The 22340-nt window shown below is 47.5% G+C and overlaps 1 protein-coding gene across 1 annotated transcript in view; it reads left to right on the forward strand.

Moving 5' to 3' along the window:
- The first annotated feature begins 5466 nt into the window (after positions 1–5466).
- Positions 5467–22340, forward strand: part of LOC128692372 (uncharacterized) — a 147365-nt gene continuing 130491 nt past the window's right edge. Inside the window, exon 1 of the mRNA XM_053781523.2 lies at positions 5467–5565. The gene's annotated coding sequence lies outside the window, so the exon portion shown is untranslated. The remainder of the gene's footprint in view (positions 5566–22340) is intronic.

Here is a 22340-nt window from a genome sequence, read left to right on the forward strand (position 1 = left end):
AACCTGTCAGTATTGTCTATCATCAATATTATGACACTCATGTGACACATCAACTCCATGGTATCTTGGTACATGGTGAGACCTCTGCATCTCCATTGCTGAACAACTGTTCAGTGCGACCCGCTTCCACAAGTGGGCCCTCTCACTTGTGGCCTCACCTACAGCTGCTTCATCTCCTCCCAGGACTGATCTCTCTCTCCTTCCTTCCTCTCTCTCTCTCTCTCACACACACACACGCACACATATTGAAAATTTCATTTAGACCAAAGTTATGTTCAATACGAATATATAACACTGCTCAATTATTCATGTCAGCAAAATAAAGAATGGTATTGCTTGGTTTAATTATTTTAATTACAATCAGACCACGACCTCCCCGCCCTTACCCCCCCCAAAAATAATAATATTCTATCCTGGTTCTTGCAAATAAATTAAATACTAAATAACCAGCCAGCTTGTTTAGTGTCAATTTATGGGTGTAATTTATCGATGAAGACATCCATAACACATGGTTTGACCTGCAAAATGGCGCCGGTAACTATAGTAAATAGGCAAATTCCTCAGTAATGACCTTCTATCAGAACAATTTGAAATTAATATTAAGAATCATCAGATAAAGACTCGTTATGCTTGCTAGTTCTCTTAACCATCTAAAACATCTCTTTATATAATTTTGTAAATTAATAAATTATTAATGGTATATTATGGGAACCATTGTTTAATATAAGCCTTCGCTAATTTTAATTCATGAGCCCAAAGCAGGTAGGTGTATGGTGCTATGTATAGATGTGCCTACCTCAAGAAGGAAGCCACACTTATATAAGACTTTACAGCATCTAGTGAAAGGGGAACGACTTATATAAGGTAGCACCTATTAACAGAACTTTCACGGGATATATATACACAACTGTAGTGACAACAGACATCAGTGAACCAACACAACAGGTCACTTTGCTTCACAACTGCTGCAGTCATCTCGAGTAGAGAACCTGAAGTAAACCTCATACACCCTTCCACGGATCTCGTCCAGTATCTTGGAAACATCTCACCTGATCGGTTTCAAACTCAATGCTAGTGTCCTCTAGTCAAGAGGAATGTTTGGAATGCTATTAGGCTGTGCAGGGGGCAAAAGTGTGAATCTTACACATGAAAGTAGCATGGAGGTTTGCGTATGATAACACGGGAATGTCTTTTCTGATCGACTTCAGACCTTTAAAAGTGATGTGTTCTACTTACAGGAAAGTTGGGAATGTTATTGGAATGTGGGAGGTGCTAATTTTATTACATAAATAATATTGTATTATTTTCTGTGGGATAACTAGAGATTGACTTTTTGAACGAATGCTGGAGGCTCGAATGCTGAATGTTAGAATGCTGAACGCTGGAGGCTAGAATGCTGAATGTTAGAATGCTGGAGACTTGAATGCTGAATGTTGGAGGCTTGAATGCTGGAAGATAGAATGCTGAATGCTGGAGGCTTCAATGCTGGAAGATAGAATGCTGAATGGTGAAAGGTAGAAATGCTAAATGCTGGAAGCTAGAATGCTGAATGCTAGAGGCTAGAATGCTGAATGCTGGAAGCTAGAATGCTTAAAGCCAAAAATCAGTAAAACCCGGATGACAAAAGTAGAGTCGGGGCCAGGAGACAGAACTCGACTGGTACAGCCAAGTGAATACACACACCAGTCGTCCCCAGCTACACATCGTCCCTTCCACAGACTAAAACATCGTTGCTTTTTGCCACAAATTTTGCCACTTAACTTGGTGGAGGCCATGGAGCTCACCGGCAACCATTATAACAATTTTGTGCGGGATCAAAGGCCAGGTATGAAAGGCTGAGATGAGTCTGATAATTTACAAGAGTAATGGAAGAAGCTGTGCTGCGTGGAAGTTGCGACCTGCTCCTGGCGATCATTGTTGTAGTCACAGTGACTTGCTCCTGGCGATCATTGTTGTCACAGTGACCTCACAGTGACCTGCTCCTGGTGATCACTGTCGTCAGTGCGACCTGCTCCTGGCGATCATTGTCACAGTGACCTGCTCCTGGCGATCATTGTTGTTGTCACAGTGACCTGCTCCTGGCGATCATTGTTGTCACAGTGACCTCACAGCGACCTGCTCCTAGCGATCATTGTTGTCAGAGCGACCTGCTCCTGGCGATCATTGTTGTCACAGTGACCTGCTCCTGGCGATCATTGTTGTCACAGTGACCTGCTCTTGGCGATCATTGTTGTTGTCACAGTGACCTCACAGCGACCTGCTCCTAGCGATCATTGTTGTCAGAGCAACCTGCTCCTGGCGATCATTGTTGTTGTCACAGTGACCTCACAGCGACCTGCTCCTGGCGATCATTGTTGTCAGAGCAACCTGCTCCTGGCGATCATTGTTGTTGTCACAGTGACCTCACAGCGACCTGCTCCTGGTGATCATTGTTGTCAGAGCAACCTGCTCCTGGCGATCTGTGTTGTTGTCACAGTGACCTCACAGCGACCTGCTCCTGGTGATCATTGTTGTCAGAGCGACCTGCTCCTGGCGATCATTGTTGCTGTCACAGTGACCTCACAGCGACCTGTTCCTGGCGATCATTGTTGTCAGAGCAACCTGCTCCTGGTGATCTGTGTTGTTGTCACAATGACCTCACAGCGACCTGCTTCTGGCGATCATTGTTGTCAGAGCAACCTGCTCATGGCGATCAGTGTTGTTGTCACAGTGACCTCACAGCGACCTGCTCCTGGCGATCATTGTTGTCACAGTGACCTCACAGCGACCTGCTCCTGGCGATCATTGTTTTTGTTACAGTGACCTCACAGCTACCTGCTCCTGGCAATCATTGTTGTCACAATGACCTCACAGCTACCTGCTCCTGGCGATCACTGTTGCCACAGCGACCGGCTCCTGGCGATCATTGTTGTTGTCAGAGCGACCTGCTCCTGGCGATCATTGTTGTTATCAGAGCAACCTGCTCCTGGCGATCATTGTTGTTGTCAGAGCAGCCTGCTCCTGGCGATCTGTGTTGTTGTCACAGTGACCTCACAGCGACCTGCTCCTGGTGATCATTGTTGTCAGAGCGACCTGCTCCTGGCGATCATTGTTGTCACAGTGACCTCACAGCGACCTGCTCCTGGCGATCATTGTTGTTGTCACAGTGACCTCACAGCTACCTGCTCCTGGCGATCATTGTTGTCACAGTGACCTGCTCCTGGCGATCACTGTTGCCACAGCGACCGGCTCCTGGCGATCATTGTTGTTGTCAGAGCGACCTGCTCCTGGCGATCATTGTTGTTATCAGAGCAACCTGCTCCTGGCGATCATTGTTGTTGTCAGAGCAGCCTGCTCCTGGCGATCTGTGTTGTTGTCACAGTGACCTCACAGCGACCTGCTCCTGGTGATCCTTGTTGTCAGAGCGACCTGCTCCTGGCGATCATTGTTGTCACAGTGACCTCACAGAGACCTGCTCCTGGCGATCATTGTTGTTGTCACAGTGACCTCACAGCTACCTGCTCCTGGCGATCATTGTTGTCACAGTGACCTGCTCCTGGCGATCACTGTTGCCACAGCGACCGGCTCCTGGCGATCATTGTTGTTGTCAGAGCGACCTGCTCCTGGCGATCATTGTTGTTGTCAGAGCAACCTGCTCCTGGCGATCATTGTTGTTGTCAGAGCGACCTGCTCCTGGCGATCATTGTTGTTGTCAGAGCGACCTGCTCCTGGCGATCATTGTTGTTGTCAGAGCAACCTGCTCCTGGCGATCATTGTTGTTGTCAGAGCAACCTGCTCCTGGCGATCATTGTTGTTGTCAGAGCAACCTGCTCCTGGCGATCTGTGTTGCTGTCACAGTGACCTCACAGCGACCTGCTCCTGGTGATCATTGTTGTCACAGCGACCTATTACTTTAATCCCTAATAACAACAGTCAATCAGTCATTTCCACAACATTGCAAAAATGACAGTTGAGACAGTCTGCTAAAATCAGTAACCTGAGTAGAATAAAACAGGTCAGTGTGATCAGTGGGAGAGAGGCAGACTGAGGCAGACGTGGTTGTGCAGAACACAATGAAGTTTCTATTAGTGAATGCAAATCCCAGGAGCCCAGAGGCTTAGATCAGTGTTTCCTGCGTGCAACATCAAAATGAAGCCTCGTCACGCCTCTAACCCTTTTATTTATATTTTTTCTTTGTTTACAATTCGCATTTTATGTTTAAAAGTTTGCCATATCGTAAAAAATATTCGTTTGTTTTTTGAAGTATAAATATGGAAGTGAGGAAAGATTACTCTGGGCTCGTAGTTGGTATGGGTATTTCAAGAATAAGATCTCGCTTGTAAATGGTCGACGCTCAGAGTGAAGAGCTATCACATGAGCTGATTGGCTGGTAGTGATATTCCTTGATTTCGATCTCGTCGCTAATTGGTCCTTGCTCACACTGGCACGAATCTTAGCTGATACAATTATGGTTGATATAGAGTGGCAGCGTGAGTATTATCTGAAGCAGGACAGACTAAGGGGACTCTGGGTGTCAGGCTCACTCTAGGAGAAGGACCTCGGGGTGAGCATAGCACCAAGCACATCGCCGGAGTAACCTTAGCATCATAACCGCGTCTGGCAAATCTATGATTACCTTCAAGAACTCTCAGCAAAGAATCATTCACGACAATTAAATGAGAGGTACAAATTATGTCCCGCTCATCTAAGAATCGTGAATGATTCTGTGTTGAGATCCTTTGAAGGTAATCTTAATTAAGTCAGCCAGACGTGTTTATGTTACCAAGGTTATTCCAGCGTCGTGCTTGGTGCTATACTCACCCAGAGGACATCTTAAGAGTACTCAACATCAGTATGGAACCGATACTTGATTGACCATGACAGGAAAAGGGAAAAGATGTAGGAGTTTGCAGTAATATTAGTTCCAGAGTTAAGGGATATGAAGTATGAGGAGAATTTATAGGAATTAAACTTGATGACATTAGAGGACAAGCGTACTAGGGAAGACTTGATAGTGACGTGCGGTAGACTGAAGGAAATTATAGGGTGGATAAGCACAGTCTGAGAGGTGCGAAACAGGCACACGAGGGCACAGCTGGAGGTTAAAAACATAGACGAATCAGAGGGATGTCAGGAAGTATTTATTCAGCCTCAGATTTGTTAGGAAGTGAGACGACCTAGACAGTAATTGGGTATAATAGGCCTGACGAAGGCACAACCATAAGTAGGTGAGTACACACACACACACACACACACACACACACACACACACACACACACACACACACACACACACCGAGGGAGTGCCAGACATGGTACTGTGCCACTGTGAAAGCCAAGACACCAAGAGGAGAGCGTCTGGCAACCTCTCTCCTGCAGCAACAGGTGAGTATATAAAGGTATTATGACAGGTTGCCGCCCACACTTGGCGGCAAGTTGGCCAGCTTCTGGTGCAGCCCACCACCCACCCACCGACCCACCCACCCACCCACCCACCTCCTGACGGGCCACACGATACTACCACCCACTCAGATTACCTCCACCCTCTCAACTCACTCTCATTCCAGCAGCCAGCATCATACGTCAGTAAGTACATTGTCTATATATATATATATATATATATATATATATATATATATATATATATATATATATATATATATATATATATATATATATATATATATATATATATATATATATATATATATATATATAAAGAAACAAACTCTATGCATTTTCATAGAATAAAGGAGGGTTGGAACCTAACTAATCATTATTTTTTGTTGAATCCATTGTAGTGGTGATACCACTGACACCATTGTAGTGGTGATACCACTGACACCATTGTAATGGTGATACCACTGACACCATTGTAGTGGTGATACCATTGACACCATTGTATGGGGTGATACCACTGACACCATTACAGTGGTGATACCACTGACACCATTGTAGTGGTGATACCACTGACACCATTGTAGTTGTGATAGCACTGACACCATTGTAGTGGTGATACTACTGACACCATTGTAGTTGTGATACCACTGACACCATCGTAGTTGTGATACCACTGACACCATTGTAGTTGTGATACCACTGACACCATTGTAGTTGTGATACCACTGACACCATTGTAGTTGTGATACCACTGACACCATTGTAGCTGTAATACCACTGACACCATTGTGAGGTTCATCTTGGGCATACCAGTGTTAAATCTAATCCCAGTTCTCGTTTTCTCCTTATACCAGCGTTAACTTTACCGATTTATCAATGCTAAGTTGGCTTATACCATTGGTAAGCCCCTAATACCAGTGTTAAGTTTCTCTTATATCACCGTTAACTTAATCTAACACCATTATAGAGTTAACACCGCACCAGCATTAGTATTAGTGCTAAGTTAATCTAACTCCAACGTACAGTTAACATTGTTAGTGTTTGTTATGATAAACTTGCCATTTCGCATGCCTCCCCCCCTGCCTCCCCCCTGCCTCCCCCTGCCTCCCCCCTGCCTCCCCCTGCCTCCCCCTGCCTCCCCCCCTGCCTCCCCCCCTGCCTCCCCCCCCTGCCTCCCCCCTGCCTCCCCCCTGCCTCCCCCTGCCTCCCCCTGCCTCCCCCTGCCTCCCCCCCTGCCTCCCCCTGCCTCCCCCTCTGCCTCCCCCCTGCCTCCCCCTGCCTCTCCCTGCCTCCCCCCCTGCCTCCCCCTGCCTCCCCCCCTGCCTCCCCCTTCTTCCCCCCTGCCTCTCCCTGCCTCCCCCCCTGCCTCCCCCCCTGCCTCTCCCCTGCCTCCCCCCTGCCTCCCCCTGCCTCAGCCCTGCCTCGCCCCCTGCCTCCCCCCTGCCTCCCCCTGCCTCCCCCCTGCCTCCCCCTGCCTCCCCCTGCCTCCCCCCTGCCTCCCCCCTGCCTCCCCCTGCCTCCCCCCCTGCCTCCCCCTGCCTCCCCCCCTGCCTCCCCCCTGCCTCCCCCTGCCTCCCCCCTGCCTCCCCTGCCTCCCCCTGCCTCCCCCCCTGCCTCCCCCTGCCTCCCCCTGCCTCCCCCCTGCCTCCCCCTGCCTCCCCCCCTGCCTCTCCCTGCCTCCCTCCTGCCTCCCCCTGCCTCCCCCCTGCCTTCCCCCCCTGCCTCCCCCTGCCTCCCCCCTGCCTCCCCCTGCCTCCCCCCTGCCTCGCCCACTGCCTCCCCCTGCCTCCCCCTGCCCCCCTGCCTCCCCCCTGCCTCCCCCTGCCTCCCCCCCTGCCTCCCCCCTACCTCCCCCCTGCCTCCCCCTGCCTCCCCCCTGCCTCCCCCTGCCTCCCCCTTGCCTCGCCCCCTGCCTCCCCCTGCATCCCCCTGCCCCCCTGCCTCCCCCCAGCCTCCCCCCTGCCTCCCCCCTGCCTCCCCCTGCCTCCCCCTGCCTCCCCCCTGCCTCCCCCTGCCTCCCCCTGCCTCCCCCCTGCCTCCCTTCAGGGCTATTTGCTATACTCTCGTGATATACTACAGTGATATATTCTGCTTCCTCCCTGGCTATATACATTTATTTTATTGCCAGCAGTGTTCGCGTACAGCTGTGGTACCTACTAGCAGTGTTCAGGTACAGCTGTGGTACCTACTTGCAGTGTTCACGTACAGCTGTGGTACCTACTTGCAGTGTTCACGTACAGCTGTGGTACCTACTAGCAGTGTTCACATACAGCTGTGGTACCTACTAGCAGTGTTCACATACAGCTGTGGTACCTACTAGCAGTGTTCACATACAGCTGTGGTACCTACTAGCAGTGTTCACATACAGCTGTATTAAATACCAATATTAAATTTACTCTTTTCAGAGAGCAGAGTAAATTTAGCAGAGAGAGAGTCGAGCCTCCAGTACTCCTTGCACTTAATAGCTCATACGGGTTAATCGCTTCAAGGTGTACCACTCTTAGAACTGATCTTTTTCCAACCATTGAATTCTAGGCTGTGTCAGAGTAAACGAAACACGGCAGCGCAAGTCCGTAGAGTTTACTACGGGTGTCCGACTCCACACTGCGTAAGGTAATAGTGAGAAGATAAGATAAGATTTCGTTCGGATTTTTAACCCCGGAGGGTTAGCCACCCAGGATAACCCAAGAAAGTCAGTGCGTCATCGAGGACTGTCTAACTTATTTCCATTGGGGTCCTTAATCTTGTCCCCCAGGATGCGACCCACACCAGTCGACTAACACCCAGGTACCTATTTGCTGCTAGGTGAACAGGACAACAGATGTAAGGAAACGTGTCGAAATGTTTCCACCCGCCGGGGATCAAACCCGGGCCCTCCGTGTGTGAAGAGGGGGCTTTAGCCCCCAGGCCACCAGGCCCTAAAAAGAATAACAATAAGGAGAAGAACGGGCAGGATTGGAATCCATGGCAGTCTCTGACATGATAGTCTTAGGACTGCTTGCTTGGGTTCAGATTCTTTCTCCAGCGTGACTTTGTAACCTTTATATAGTCATCCAAATATATAGAGCTATATCGAGAGCATTCCCATCACTTACCATGGAGGTATTTCTGTTTTCTGGTAATTGTGTCTGTAATTATATGTGAACCAAAGTTAGTTTTATTATTATGGTTTGTAGTGTGGTTTGAGTCTTTCCAAAATGAATTGTTACGGTAAATATCTTAGGAAATGATTGAGTCTGATGATATTTCAAAAGTAATTGTTGTATTTATTAGTTCCTTAACTTACCTTGTCTCTTTATTTATCCTTCCTCTGTTTTGGTATATCTACGTATACTGCTCCTCTAAATATTCATGAAAAGGAGGTAAAAATATATATCAATAGAGAATAAAAAGGCATAATACCATGACTGGAACAAAACAGAGACAACTCGTACATAAGAGAATTTAACTCATGGCGACGTTTCGCTCTGACTTGGACCATTAACAAGCCATTAACTAATCACTAGTTAATGGTTCAAATCAGACCGAAACGTCGTCATAAATTTCATTCTCACATGTGCGAGTTATTTGTGTGTAAATAAATCGACGCTGAATTAGAGCATTATTCATTGTTAATACAGTAGGTGTAAGTCAATATATCATTTATTCATGATGGGTAATAAGAGTACAGAGTTATTGAACTTCCGTTTTTTTCATAACTGAGTCGAAAGTGTCCGAAAAAGAAGGTTGTTTTCACGGATATTACCCAGTGGTGAGTCGGAAATTGTGAACTGAAGAACCTGGTGTGGGAGGTGTGGTGGAGAAAGAGGAAGGGAGGAAAGGGAGGCTTAGAGAAGGTAGGAGAGGAGGTAGAGGGATGCTTGAGGAAGGTGGGAGAGAAGGTGAAGGGATGCTTGAGGAAGGTGGGAGAGAAGGTGAAGTGATACTTGAGAAAGGTGGGAGAGAAGGTGAAGGGATACTTGAGGAAGGTGGGAGAGAAGGTGAAGGGATGCTTGAGAAAGGTGGGAGAGAAGGTGAAGGGATGCTTGAGGAAGGTGGGAGAGAAGGTGAAGGGATACTTGAGGAAGGTGGGAGAGAAGGTGAAGGGATACTTGAGGAAGGTGGGAGAGAAGGTGAAGGGATACTTGAGAAAGGTGGGAGAGAAGGTGAAGGGATACTTGAGGAAGGTGGGAGAGAAGGTGAAGGGATGCTTGAGAAAGGTGGGAGAGAAGGTGAAAGGATGCTTGAGGAAGGTGGAAGAGAAGGTGAAGGGATGCTTGAGAAAGGTGGGAGAGAAGGTGAAGGGATGCTTGAGGAAGGTGGGAGAGAAGGTGAAGGGATGCTTGAGGAAGGTGGGAAAGAAGGTGAAGGGATACTTGAGGAAGGTGGGAGAGAAGGTGAAGGGATGCTTGAGAAAGGTGGGAGAGAAGGTGAAGGGATGCTTGAGGAAGGTGGGAGAGAAGGTGAAGGGATGCTTGAGGAAGGTGGGAGAGAAGGTGAAGGGATGCTTGAGGAAGGTGGGAGAGAGAGTGAAGGGATGCTTGAGGAAGGTGGGAGAGAAGGTGAAGGGATACTTGAGGAAGGTGGGAGAGAAGGTGAAGGGATGCTTGAGGAAGGTGGGAGAGAAGGTGAAGGGATGCTTGAGGAAGGTGGGAGAGAAGGTGAATGGATGCTTGAGGAAGGTGGGAGAGAAGGTGAAGGGATGCTTGAGGAAGGTGGGAAAGAAGGTGAAGGGATACTTGAGGAAGGTGGGAGAGAAGGTGAAGGGATGCTTGAGGAAGGTGGGAGAGAAGGTGAAGGGATGCTTGAGGAAGGTGGGAGAGAAGGTGAATGGATGCTTGAGGAAGGTGAGAGAGAAGGTGAAGGGATGATTGAGGAAGGTGGGAGAGAAGGTGAAGGGATGCTTGAGAAAGGTGGGAGAGAGGGTGAAGGGATGATTGAGGAAGGTAGGAGAGAAGGTGAAGGGATGCTTGAGGAAGGTGAAAGAGAGGGTGATGGGATGCTTGGGGAAGGTGAGAGAGGGGGTGATGGGATGCTTGGGGAAGGTGAGAGAGAGAGTGAAGGGATGATTGAGGAAGGTGGGAAAGAAGGTGAAGGGATGCTTGAGGAAGGTGGGAGAGAGAGTGAAGGGATGCTTGAGGAAGGTGGGAGAGAAGGTGAAGGGATGCTTGAGGAAGGTGAAAGAGAGGGTGATGGGCTGCTTGGGGAAGGCGAGAGAGGGGGTGATGGGATGCTTGGGGAAGGTGAGAGAGAGAGAGTGAAGGGATGATTGAGGAAGGTGGGAGCGAAGGTGAAGGGATGCTTGAGGAAGGTGAAAAAGAGGGTGATGGGATGCTTGGGGTAGGTGAGAGAGAGAGAGTGAAGGGATGATTGAGGAAGGTGGGAAAGAAGGTGAAGGGATGCTTGGGGAAAGTGACATCCAACATGTAACTTTCTATCACCTTCACTGGAGGTGTCGGCGAGCTGAATGAACATGACAACAGCATGATCACCATCATCTGTTGATTACTCTCACTTTCACCAGTAAATCAGGTGACTCAGCTTGTTTAAGATCCACAAGGACGCCTCAACAAGGATGCCTCAACAAGGACGCCTCAACAAGGACGCCTCAACACAAGGACGCCTCAACACAAGGACGCCTCAACACAAGGACGCCTCAACACAAGGACGCCTCAACACAAGGACGCCTCATCACAAGGACGCCTCAACACAAGGACGCCTCAACACAAGGACGCCTCAACACAAGGACGCCTCAACACAATGACGCCTCAACACAAGGACGCCTCAACACAAGGACGCCTCAACACAAGGACGCCTCAACACAAGGACGCCTCAACACAAGGACGCCTCAACACAAGGACGCCTCAACACAAGGACGCCTCAACACAAGGACGCCTCAACACAAGGACGCCTCAACACAAGGACGCCTCAACACAAGGACGCCTCAACACAAGGACGCTTCAACACAAGGACGCCTCAACACAAGGACGCCTCAACACAAGGACGCTTCAACACAAGGACGCTTCAACACAAGGACGCTTCAACACAAGGACGCCTCAACACAAGGACGCCTGAACACAGTCAACACAAGGACGCTTCAACACAAGGACGCCTCAACACAGTCAACACAAGGACGCTTCAACACAGTCAACACAAGGACGCTTCAACACAAGGACGCCTCAACTCAGTCAACACAAGGACGCTTCAACACAAGGACGCCTCAACACAGTCAACACAAGGACGCTTCAACACAAGGACGCCTCAACACAGTCAACACAAGGACGCTTCAACACAAGGGCGCCTCAACACAGTCAACACAAGGACGCTTCAACGCAGTCAACACAAGGACGCTTCAACACAAGGACGCCTCAACACAGTCAACACAAGGACGCTTCAACACAAGGACGCCTCAACACAGTCAACACAAGGACGCTTCAACACAAGGACGCCTCAATACAGTCAACACAAGGACGCTTCAGGACGCTTCAACACAGTCAACACAAGGACGCTTCAACACAAGGACGCCTCAACACAGTCAACACAAGGACGCTTCAACACAAGGACGCCTCAATACAGTCAACACAAGGACGCTTCAACACAAGGACGCATCGACACAGTCAACACAAGGACGCCTCAATACAGTCAACACAAGGACGCTTCAACACAAGGACGCCTGAACGCAGTCAACACAAGGACGCTTCAACACAAGGACGCCTCAATACAGTCAACACAAGGACGCTTCAACACAAGGACGCCTCAACACAGTCAACACAAGGACGCTTCAACACAAGGACGCCTCAACACAGTCAACACAAGGACGCTTCAACACAAGGACGCCTCAATACAGTCAACATAAGGACGCCTCAACACAAGGACGCCTCAACACAGTCAACACAAGGACGCTTCAACACAGTCAACACAAGGACGCTTCAACACAGTCAACACAAGGACGCTTCAACACAAGGACGCCTCAACACAGTCAACACAAGGACGCTTCAACACAAGGACGCTTCAACACAAGGACGCCTCAACACAGTCAACACAAGGACGCTTCAACACAGTCAACACAAGGACGCTTCAACACAGTCAACACAAGGACGCTTCAACACAAGGACGCCTCAATACAGTCAACATAAGGACGCCTCAACACACTTTCCAGATTTTCTTATTGTTTAGACTTTCATCAAGTCGTGACATATCAATGAACAGAGAGAAACGTTCAGTCATCACACAGTGGTTCTAGCCAGTAAGAGTGCGCCACTAGTGTCTCCAGTACGCCATTAAGAACTACAAACATCACAATGTGTCTCCTCTTCATTAATTTCTTAGACAGTTCAATCTCATACTGTCTAGGGTAAGAAAAACTCTCTGAAAATATTTGTCACTCTGACTCTCCCAGTGTGTGTGTGTGTGTGTGTGTGTGTGTGTGTGTGTGTGTGTGTGTGTGTGTGTGTGTGTGTGTGTGTGTGTGTTTACTCGACAAGTTTTCACTGTCCTGACTAACGAGTTGATCTTTGAGGAAAAAAAAGTTTTGATTCATGAGTTCCTCAATCAGCAAAATAGAAGAGGAAAAGGGAGGAGAGAAAAGGGAGGAAAGGAAAAGGGAGGAGAGAAAAAGGGAGGAGAGGAAGAGGAAAGAGGAAGAAGAGAGTGGGAGGGAGGGAGGTAGGCAGGGAAGGGCGTCCTGTATTTTATAAACATATAATACAGGAACCCCTTCCCTCCCTTCCCTCCCTCCCTCCCTCTCCTCCCTCCTTCCCTCTCTCCTTCCCTCCCACCCTCCCCTATCTCCCTCCCTCCCTCCCTATCCACCCTCTCTACCCTCCCTCCCACTCGTCCCTACCTCTCCTCCCCACAATAAAAAAAAGACACTTTTGAAAAACTCATTCACTAGATATTTTCCTTGTTATATTCCCTTGTTTTACTCTGGCTCTGTATTGCTCTGTGTTGCTCTGTGTTGCTTTGTGTTGCTCTGTACACTGTGTGTACACCATACCTGGTGTTATTGTTGCTAGCAGTCTTTGAGCTAGGGTAGGGTGGGGAGTAAGGTGGGGTGGGGAGTGGGGAGGGGATGTGGAGAGGGGGGGGTGATTATAATATACACCTGGAAGATGCTGGAGGCCCAGGTTCCAGATCTACGCACTACCACAGCAACGTACTGGAAGGAGAGATATTTCTATACACACAACTACAACAACGTACCAGAGCGAGAGATATAAAGGGAAGTGAAAAAATAGGTCCAGTTTAATAAAATATGGACACCGCGAACACAATAAGAGAAAACTGTGTTAATATATATAGTCGAAGATTATTCAACTTATTACAAGGTGATGCAAGAAATATTGCTGGAACGAATGTAGAAGTTTTCAAGAGGAAACGATATACCTGCCTCAGGCAAGTACCGGAACAACCAGACTGTGACGAATATGTGTGTCAGTGGGCCGCCGGCAGCAACAGTCTGGTGGAAAAAGCATTTAATAGACAATCCTGGCCTATGGCCTACGCATGTGTTGTGTGTGTGTGTGTGTGTGTGTGTGTGTGTGTGTGTGTGTGTGTGTGTGTGTGTGTGTGTGTGTGTGTGTGTGTGTGTGTGTGTGTGTGCGTGTGTGTGTGTGTGTGTGTGTGTGTGTGTGTGTGTGTGTGTGTGTGTGTGTGTGTGTGTGTGTGTGTGTGTGTGTGTGTGTGTGTGTGTGTGAGGGGAGGCTCTGAGAATGTTTGTGTCGCAGCTGTGAAAGCTGAAATATTGGTTTGTGTTGTGACACTCACCTGTTCCAACGAGCCTCACAAAGCTCTCCTTCAATTACGGATCCCATAATGTTTTTTTTCCTGAACGGAAGTGACGCCATTTGTCTTAGAGACAGTAAAGAGGACCGTTTATCCCTGGAGACAGATGGTGCACAGCCGATACAATAGTCAAAATTAACAGATGTACAGAGCAAAACTTTACACCTGTGCAATAGTCTTTGCAGAATTCTATCCCTCCTCTCTCATTCTTCTATTCACAAATGTCTTTAGGCTCATTTCCCTAAGCCTTTCCTTGTAGTTTATGCCCCTCAGCTCTGGAACTAATCTCGTTGCAAATCATCGAGCTTTCTCTAATTTTTTATCAGGTGTGGGTTCCTTGCTGGGGCAGTGTGCTCTAAGAGAAGCCTGACATATGTCGTATATAGTGTCATGAATGTCTCCGCTGTGATTACTTAAACGTCCTCTGAGACTTGCCAAACAAACACTGGCTGAGGATATTAATCGATTGATATATTCCTCGGGCGATGTACTCAGGACTATAGCTCTCCATAGGGCTTTTATCTTTGAGTGAGGCTTATAGCCTCTGTCCCCAGAGTCTATACTCGGGTCCTGGTCTTCTTACCCCTTCCCAGGTTCTACACCCTTGCGTTTCCTGGGGATGAATTTCAGTAGTCAATTGTCTGACCAATCCAGTAGTTTCCTCGGGTCTATTGGTATCCTTTCCTTGTCCTCAACGGGTTTTATTGTCAATAATTTTAAATCATCCGCAGACTAGGGACACACCAGACTCAGTCCCATCTGGTATAATGTTGGTTGAAGGGCTTTTGACCTTCAGTCTGTGAACTTGTAGCATTTTAATGTTGGCTGAAGGATTGTTGATGGTTGGAATTGAAAACACTGTCCTCTTTCTCTAGTGAAATCTGATTATTTTTCATTCCCTAGTGATAATATTGTACTTGGTACAGTTCTATATGCATGTGAATCATTAGGATAGTGGAGACTCTATCCTCCGTCTACTAATTACTAGCTAGACGCACGATACTTAGATGAATAAACTCCAGTAATTAGAAGTGTTCCGTTATCTGCACGGACATCACGGACATCACGGACATCACGGACATCACGGACATAATTTCGTGTTAACCCAATGCAAGATAAACCTACGTTGTTATTGGAAAAAATTTCTACCATACTGACTGAAAAAAAACATTGTATAATGCAGATATTAGTGAAACAATATTATTAACTGTCTCCCTTTAATTTGTTCATAGCTGAATGAAAAAAAACTTCTGGTTGGTGAGAAGTTTTCGGCGTTGGCTTCAATAATTATCTTAATAGAACTCTCGATTATTACACTTTTTTTTTTCATGCTGACATCTTCTGGGAGAAGAAGTCTTGGTCTTTTTTTCCCATAATATGCTTTTTAATCCACTGTGACACACTCCCTGTTATTCTTGCCCACTTTTTTTTTTGATCCTACTTACTTGTGAGGTACAGCAACAAATGGCTTCCGGCAGTCCAAGAATATACAGTCCACCCATCTCTCTCTCTCTCTCTCTCTCTCTCTCTCTTTCTCTCCTGCCTTATTTCTGAGATAAGATCTAGTATGTCTAAACACAAGCTGGATTTTGATAGTGACAACACCTCTCTCCAGGTTTGTGTGTGTGTGTGTGTGTGTGTGTGTGTGTGTGTGTGTGTGTGTGTGTGTGTGTGTGTGTGTGTGTGTGTGTGTGTGTGTGTGTGTGTGTGTGTGTGTGTGTCTGTGTGTGTGTGTGTGTGTGTGTGTGTGTGTGTGTGTGTGTGTGTGTGTGTGTGTGTGTAAGTTCTCATGGAAAGGAACATTTGCATGAAATGAAAGTAAACAGGGGAGAGACCTGTGTGCTGAGCAGACCTGCTGGAGAGATAGAGCACACGACCTTTTTTCCCCTCATATCTCTTCCCTCCCCTACGATCCCCTCTCCCCACGACCCCTTTCGTCCCTGACACCAGCACCTGTAAGACCTTCTCCCCCACCACCCCCACCCCCAAAAGTACAATCATCACCACCAACAACAGTACAACCATAACCACCAACAACAGTACAACCATCACCACCACCAAGAGCACAACCATCACCACCAACAACAGTACAACCATCACCACCAACAACAGTACAACCAACACCACCAACAACAGTACAACCATCACCACCAACAACAGTACAACCATCACCACCAACAACAGTACAACCATCACCACCACCAACAGTACAACCATCACCACCAACAACAGTACAACCAACACCACCAACAACAGTGCAACCAACACCACCAACAACAGTCACCACCAACCAGCCATACAACCAACACCACCAACAACAGCCACCAACAACAGTACAACCATCACAACAGTCAACAGTCCACAGTGTACAACCAACACCACCAACAACAACAACCACCACCAACAGTACAACCAACACCACCAACAACAGTACAACCAACACCACCAACAACAGTCCAACCATCCCCACCAACAACAGTCCAACCAACACCACCACCAACAGTACAACCAACACCACCAACAACAGTACAACCAACACCACCAACAACAGTACAACCAACACCACCAACAACAGTACAACCAACACCACCAACAACAGTCCAGCCATCGCCACCAACAACAGTACAACCATCACCACCAACAACAGTCCAGCCATCGCCACCAACAACAGTACAACCAACACCACCAACAACAGTACAACCAACACCACCAACAACAGTACAACCATCGCCACCAACAACAGTCCAACCATCCCCACCATCACCTACAGCAACAACAACAAATCCACAGATGTCACTCGTTAACAAACTTTGTCTTTTCTTAATCCTCTCATTAACACAAAATATACATCTATTTTCAATAACACATTTTTATTCCCATACCTCTCTCTTCTTCCCTCTTTCTCGAGACGACATCAAAATATACAGTCCTCTTTTATATTTTTCCTGCCTACACGTGAATTTTTTTCAATACATTGACCAAACAGGTAGACATAGTTTAGAGTGAGTCAACAGCCTTAATACTGATGCAGCTATGAAGGTGCTGCGGCCCTCTGATACATCAGAGGAAGATTACCTCGTTTTCGGGAACACCTAAGACCATCAGACTCTTTCGCGCCTCTGGCTGGCTCACAGTTGAGAGTATCTCTCGCTTTCACTTTTTTCTCAGGAATTCTAATCTCTTTTAGATTCAAAGTGTCCCTGAATTCTGTACAAAATTGTGTATAAATGTTCGTACTTTATATTAGTGTTTACGCAAGACTGTGGTGTTTCAGTTCTCCTTGTTCAGCACCATCTACCACAACTACAACTACCACAACTACAACTACCACAACTACCACAACTACAACTACCACAACTACCACAACTACAACTACCACAACTACCACAACTACAACTACCACAACTACCACAACTACAACAACTACCACAACTACCACAACTACCACTACCACAACTACCACAACTACAACAACTACCACAACTACCACAACTACCACTACCACAACTACCACAACTACCACTACCACAACTACCACTACCACAACTACCACTACCACAACTACCACTACCACAACTACCACAACTACCACAACTACCACAACTACCACTACCACAACTACCACAACTACCACAACTACAACAACTACCACAACTACAACAACTACCACAACTACCACTACCACAACTACCACAACTACCACAACTACCACAACTACCACAACTACAACAACTACCACAACTACCACTACCACAACTACAACAACTACCACAACTACAACAACTACCACAACTATCACTACCACAACTACCACAACTAGTACTACCACAACTACAACAACTACCACAACTAGTACTACCACAACTACCACAACTACAACAACTACCACAACTAGTACTACCACAACAACCACAACTACCACAACTAGTACTACCACAACAACCACAACTAGTACTACCACAACTACCACAACTACAACTACCACAACTACCAGAACTACAACTACCACCACTACCACAACTACAACTACCACAACTACCACAACAACTACAACTACCACCACTACCAGAACTACAACTACCACCACTACCACAACTACAACTACCACAACTACCACAACCACAACTACCACAACTACCACAACTACCACTACCACAACTACCACAACCACAACTACCACAACTACCACTACTACCACAACCACAACTACCACAACCACAACTACCACAACTACCACCACTACCACAACTACCACAACTACCACCACTACCACAACTACCACAACTACCACCACTACCACAACTACCACAACTACCACCACTACCACCACTACCACAACTACCACCACTACCACCACTACCACAACTACCACAACTACCACCACTACCACCACTACCACAACTACCACAACTTCCACAACTATCACAACTATCACAACTACCACCACCACTACCCCAACTACCACAACTACCACCACTACCACCACTACCACCACTACCACAACTACCACAACTTCCACAACTACCACCACTACCACCACTACCACAACTACCACAACTATCACAACTATCACAACTACCACCACCACTACCCCAACTACCACAACTACCACCACTACCACCACTACTACCACAACTACCACAACTACCACAACTACCACCACTACCACAACTACCACAACTTCCACAACTACCACAACTACCACCACTACCACCACTACCACAACTACCACAACTATCACAACTATCACAACTACCACCACCACTACCCCAACTACCACCACTACCACCACTACTACCACAACTACCACAACTACCACAACTACCATCACTACCACAACTACCACAACTAACACAACTACCCACCTTCCTTCCCTCCCTCAGTCACCAATCCTGCCCCTCCTTCCCTCCCTCAGTCACCAATATGCCACCTCCTTCCCTCCTCAGTCACCAATATACCACCTCCTTCCCTCCCTCAGTCACCAATATGCCACCTCCTTCCCTCCCTCAGTCACCAATATACCACCTCCTTCCCTCCCTCAGTCACCAATATGCCACCTCCTTCCCTCCCTCAGTCACCAATATGCCACCTCCTTCCCTCCCTCAGTCACCAATATACCACCTCCTTCCCTCCCTCAGTCACCAATATGCCACCTCCTTCCCTCCCTCAGTCACCAATATGCCACCTCCTTCCCTCCCTCAGTCACCAATATGCCACCTCCTTCCCTCCCTCAGTCACCAATATGCCACCTCCTTCCCTCCCTCAGTCACCAATATGCCACCTCCTTCCCTCCCTCAGTCACCAATATGCCACCTCCTTCCCTCCCTCAGTCACCAATATGCCACCTCCTTCCCTCCCTCAGTCACCAATATGCCACCTCCTTCCCTCCCTCAGTCACCAATATGCCACCTCCTTCCCTCCGTCAGTCACCAATATGCCACCTCCTTCCCTCCCTCAGTCACCAATATGCCACCTCCTTCCCTCCCTCAGTCACCAATATGCCACCTCCTTCCCTCCCTCAGTCACCAATATACCACCTCCTTCCCTCCCTCAGTCACCAATATGCCACCTCCTTCCTCCTTCAGTCACCAATATGCCACCTCCTTCCCTCCCTCAATCACCAATATACCACCTCCTTCCCTCCCTCAATCACCAATATGCCACCTCCTTCCCTCCCTCAGTCACCAATATGCCACCTCCTTCCCTCCCTCAGTCACCAATATGCCACCTCCTTCCCTCCCTCAGTCACCAATATGCCACCTCCTTCCCTCCCTCAATCACCAATATGCCACCTCCTTCCCTCCCTCAATCACCAATATGCCACCTCCTTCCCTCCCTCAATCACCAATATGCCACCTCCTTCCCTCCCTCAATCACCAATATGCCACCTCCTTCCCTCCCTCAATCACCAATATGCCACCTCCTTCCCTCCCTCAATTACCAATATGCCACCTCCTTCCCTCCCTTAATCACCAATATACCACCTCCTTCCCTCCCTCAATCACCAATATGCCACCTCCTTCCCTCCCTCAATCACCAATATGCCACCTCCTTCCCTCCCTCAATCACCAATATGCCACCACCTTCCCTCCCTCAATCACCAATATGCCACCTCCTTCCCTCCCTCAATTACCAATATGCCACCTCCTTCCCTCCCTCAATCACCAATATGCCACCTCCTTCCCTCCCTCAATCACCAATATGCCACCTCCTTCCCTCCCTCAATCACCAATATGCCACCTTCTTCCCTCCCTCAATCACCAATATGCCACCTCCTTCCCTCCCTCAATCACCAATATGCCACCTCCTTCCCGCCCTTAATCACCAATATGCCACCTCCTTCCCTCCCTCAATCACCAATATGCCACCTCCTTCCCTCCCTCAATCACCAATATGCCACCTCCTTCCCTCCCTCAATCACCAATATGCCACCTCCTTCCCTCCCTCAATCACCAATATGCCACCCCTCCTTCCCTCCCTCAATCACCAATATGCCACCTCCTTCCCTCCCTCAATCACCAATATGCCACCTCCTTCCCGCCCTCAATCACCAATATGCCACCTTCTTCCCTCCCTCAATCACCAATATGCCACCTCCTTCCCTCCCTCAATCACCAATATGCCACCTCCTTCCCTCCCTCAATCACCAATATGCCACCTCCTTCCCGCCCTCAATCACCAATATGCCACCTCCTTCCCTCCCTCAATCACCAATATGCCACCTCCTTCCCTCCCTCAATCACCAATATGCCACCTCCTTCCCTCCCTCAATCACCAATATGCCACCTCCTTCCCTCCCTCAATCACCAATATGCCACCTCCTTCCCTCCCTCAATCACCAATATGCCACCTCCTTCCCTCCCTCAATCACCAATATGCCACCTCCTTCCCGCCCTCAATCACCAATATGCCACCTTCTTCCCTCCCTCAATCACCACTCAATAACCACCAAAAAAACGAACAGAAAAATATATTTTTATCGCAAAGGCTTTAGGTGATCGTATCTCTTTGGACCTCCTCCTGTTTTCTGCAATATTGCAAGCTCCTGATGATGTGTTAATTGCAACACGAAAGGCCTAGAGCTATTTCAGAATGGTCAAACCATCCACCGACGTTGACACTGATAGAGTATTGTTCAAATACAAATCACAGCTCAGAATTGTACGAAATAATTTTTTTGGGAGGGGCTGTGAATTATTATTCGCTTCTAAAGGAACTAGAAGCGGAAAATGTGTGGAGTGATCCAGTCTGCTAGTGAGTGAATAATGGAGCACAGTTTTCGACTTTGCCGTGAGTTTTACACACACACACTGAGAGTTTGCACTGACTCACTGACCCATGAGTGTCTGATGAATAGTCAATGTGATGATAATGTTGCCCGAGGCCAGACTGTGTCTAACTGTCGACAGACTGTGTCTACAGTCTGCCTTACTGTAGACAGCTTATCTTACCGTAGACACTGATTGTGGACAGTCCACCTTTCCGTAGACAGTCTACACATGCAGCACTGTGCAATTCGAGAAAGGTATCCCCGTATTTTACAAACCCAGCTCCCTCTACATCAATGCACACAAAATAAATAGTGTAGAGTGCTGCAAAAGTTTATAATGCAGTTAATAATTATTAGTGGTGATCTGAAGCCAGTCGGAAGAGGCATTACCAAGTTATCACATCGCAACTAATATCTCAATTTCTTCAATAAAAAAAATGACTAATTGGCACTTGCACAGCCACAGAAATCAGTGTTAAAATTCCTTTAAGTAAGATTCACCAGTTTTTAAGAATTGTAGCCGATCAGAAGAGATTTTCTCTCGCTATTGCTCGGAAAAAAATTTTCTTCAACAAAACTGGCAAATTAAAACTAAGACAACTCAAAAGATAGTACATGAAAACACAAGTACAGGAAAAAAAACACTGAGTCTAAAAGTTTGAAGCCGAGCAGAAGGTGCATTCTCTAATTACTGCAAAGAATGCAATATTCAACCTACACATCTTAAACTCCTAATTTTATTTTCCATTTTGCAAGATCCGTCAGTCATTAAGGATAAGAAAAAGACAGATGGTTCATGTTGCAGTTGTTGCATGTGATACTGACATACAAATTAAAAAAAATACAATAGGCAAATTCGTCCCTACACACACTAACAATTATACTAACCTTCGATTAAGTAGGATGCATCAGTGTTGAAAGTTTGAAT

The sequence above is a fragment of the Cherax quadricarinatus genome, chromosome 53 (assembly GCF_038502225.1).
Source record: "Cherax quadricarinatus isolate ZL_2023a chromosome 53, ASM3850222v1, whole genome shotgun sequence".
In the NCBI taxonomy this organism is placed as follows: Eukaryota; Metazoa; Arthropoda; class Malacostraca; order Decapoda; family Parastacidae; genus Cherax; species Cherax quadricarinatus.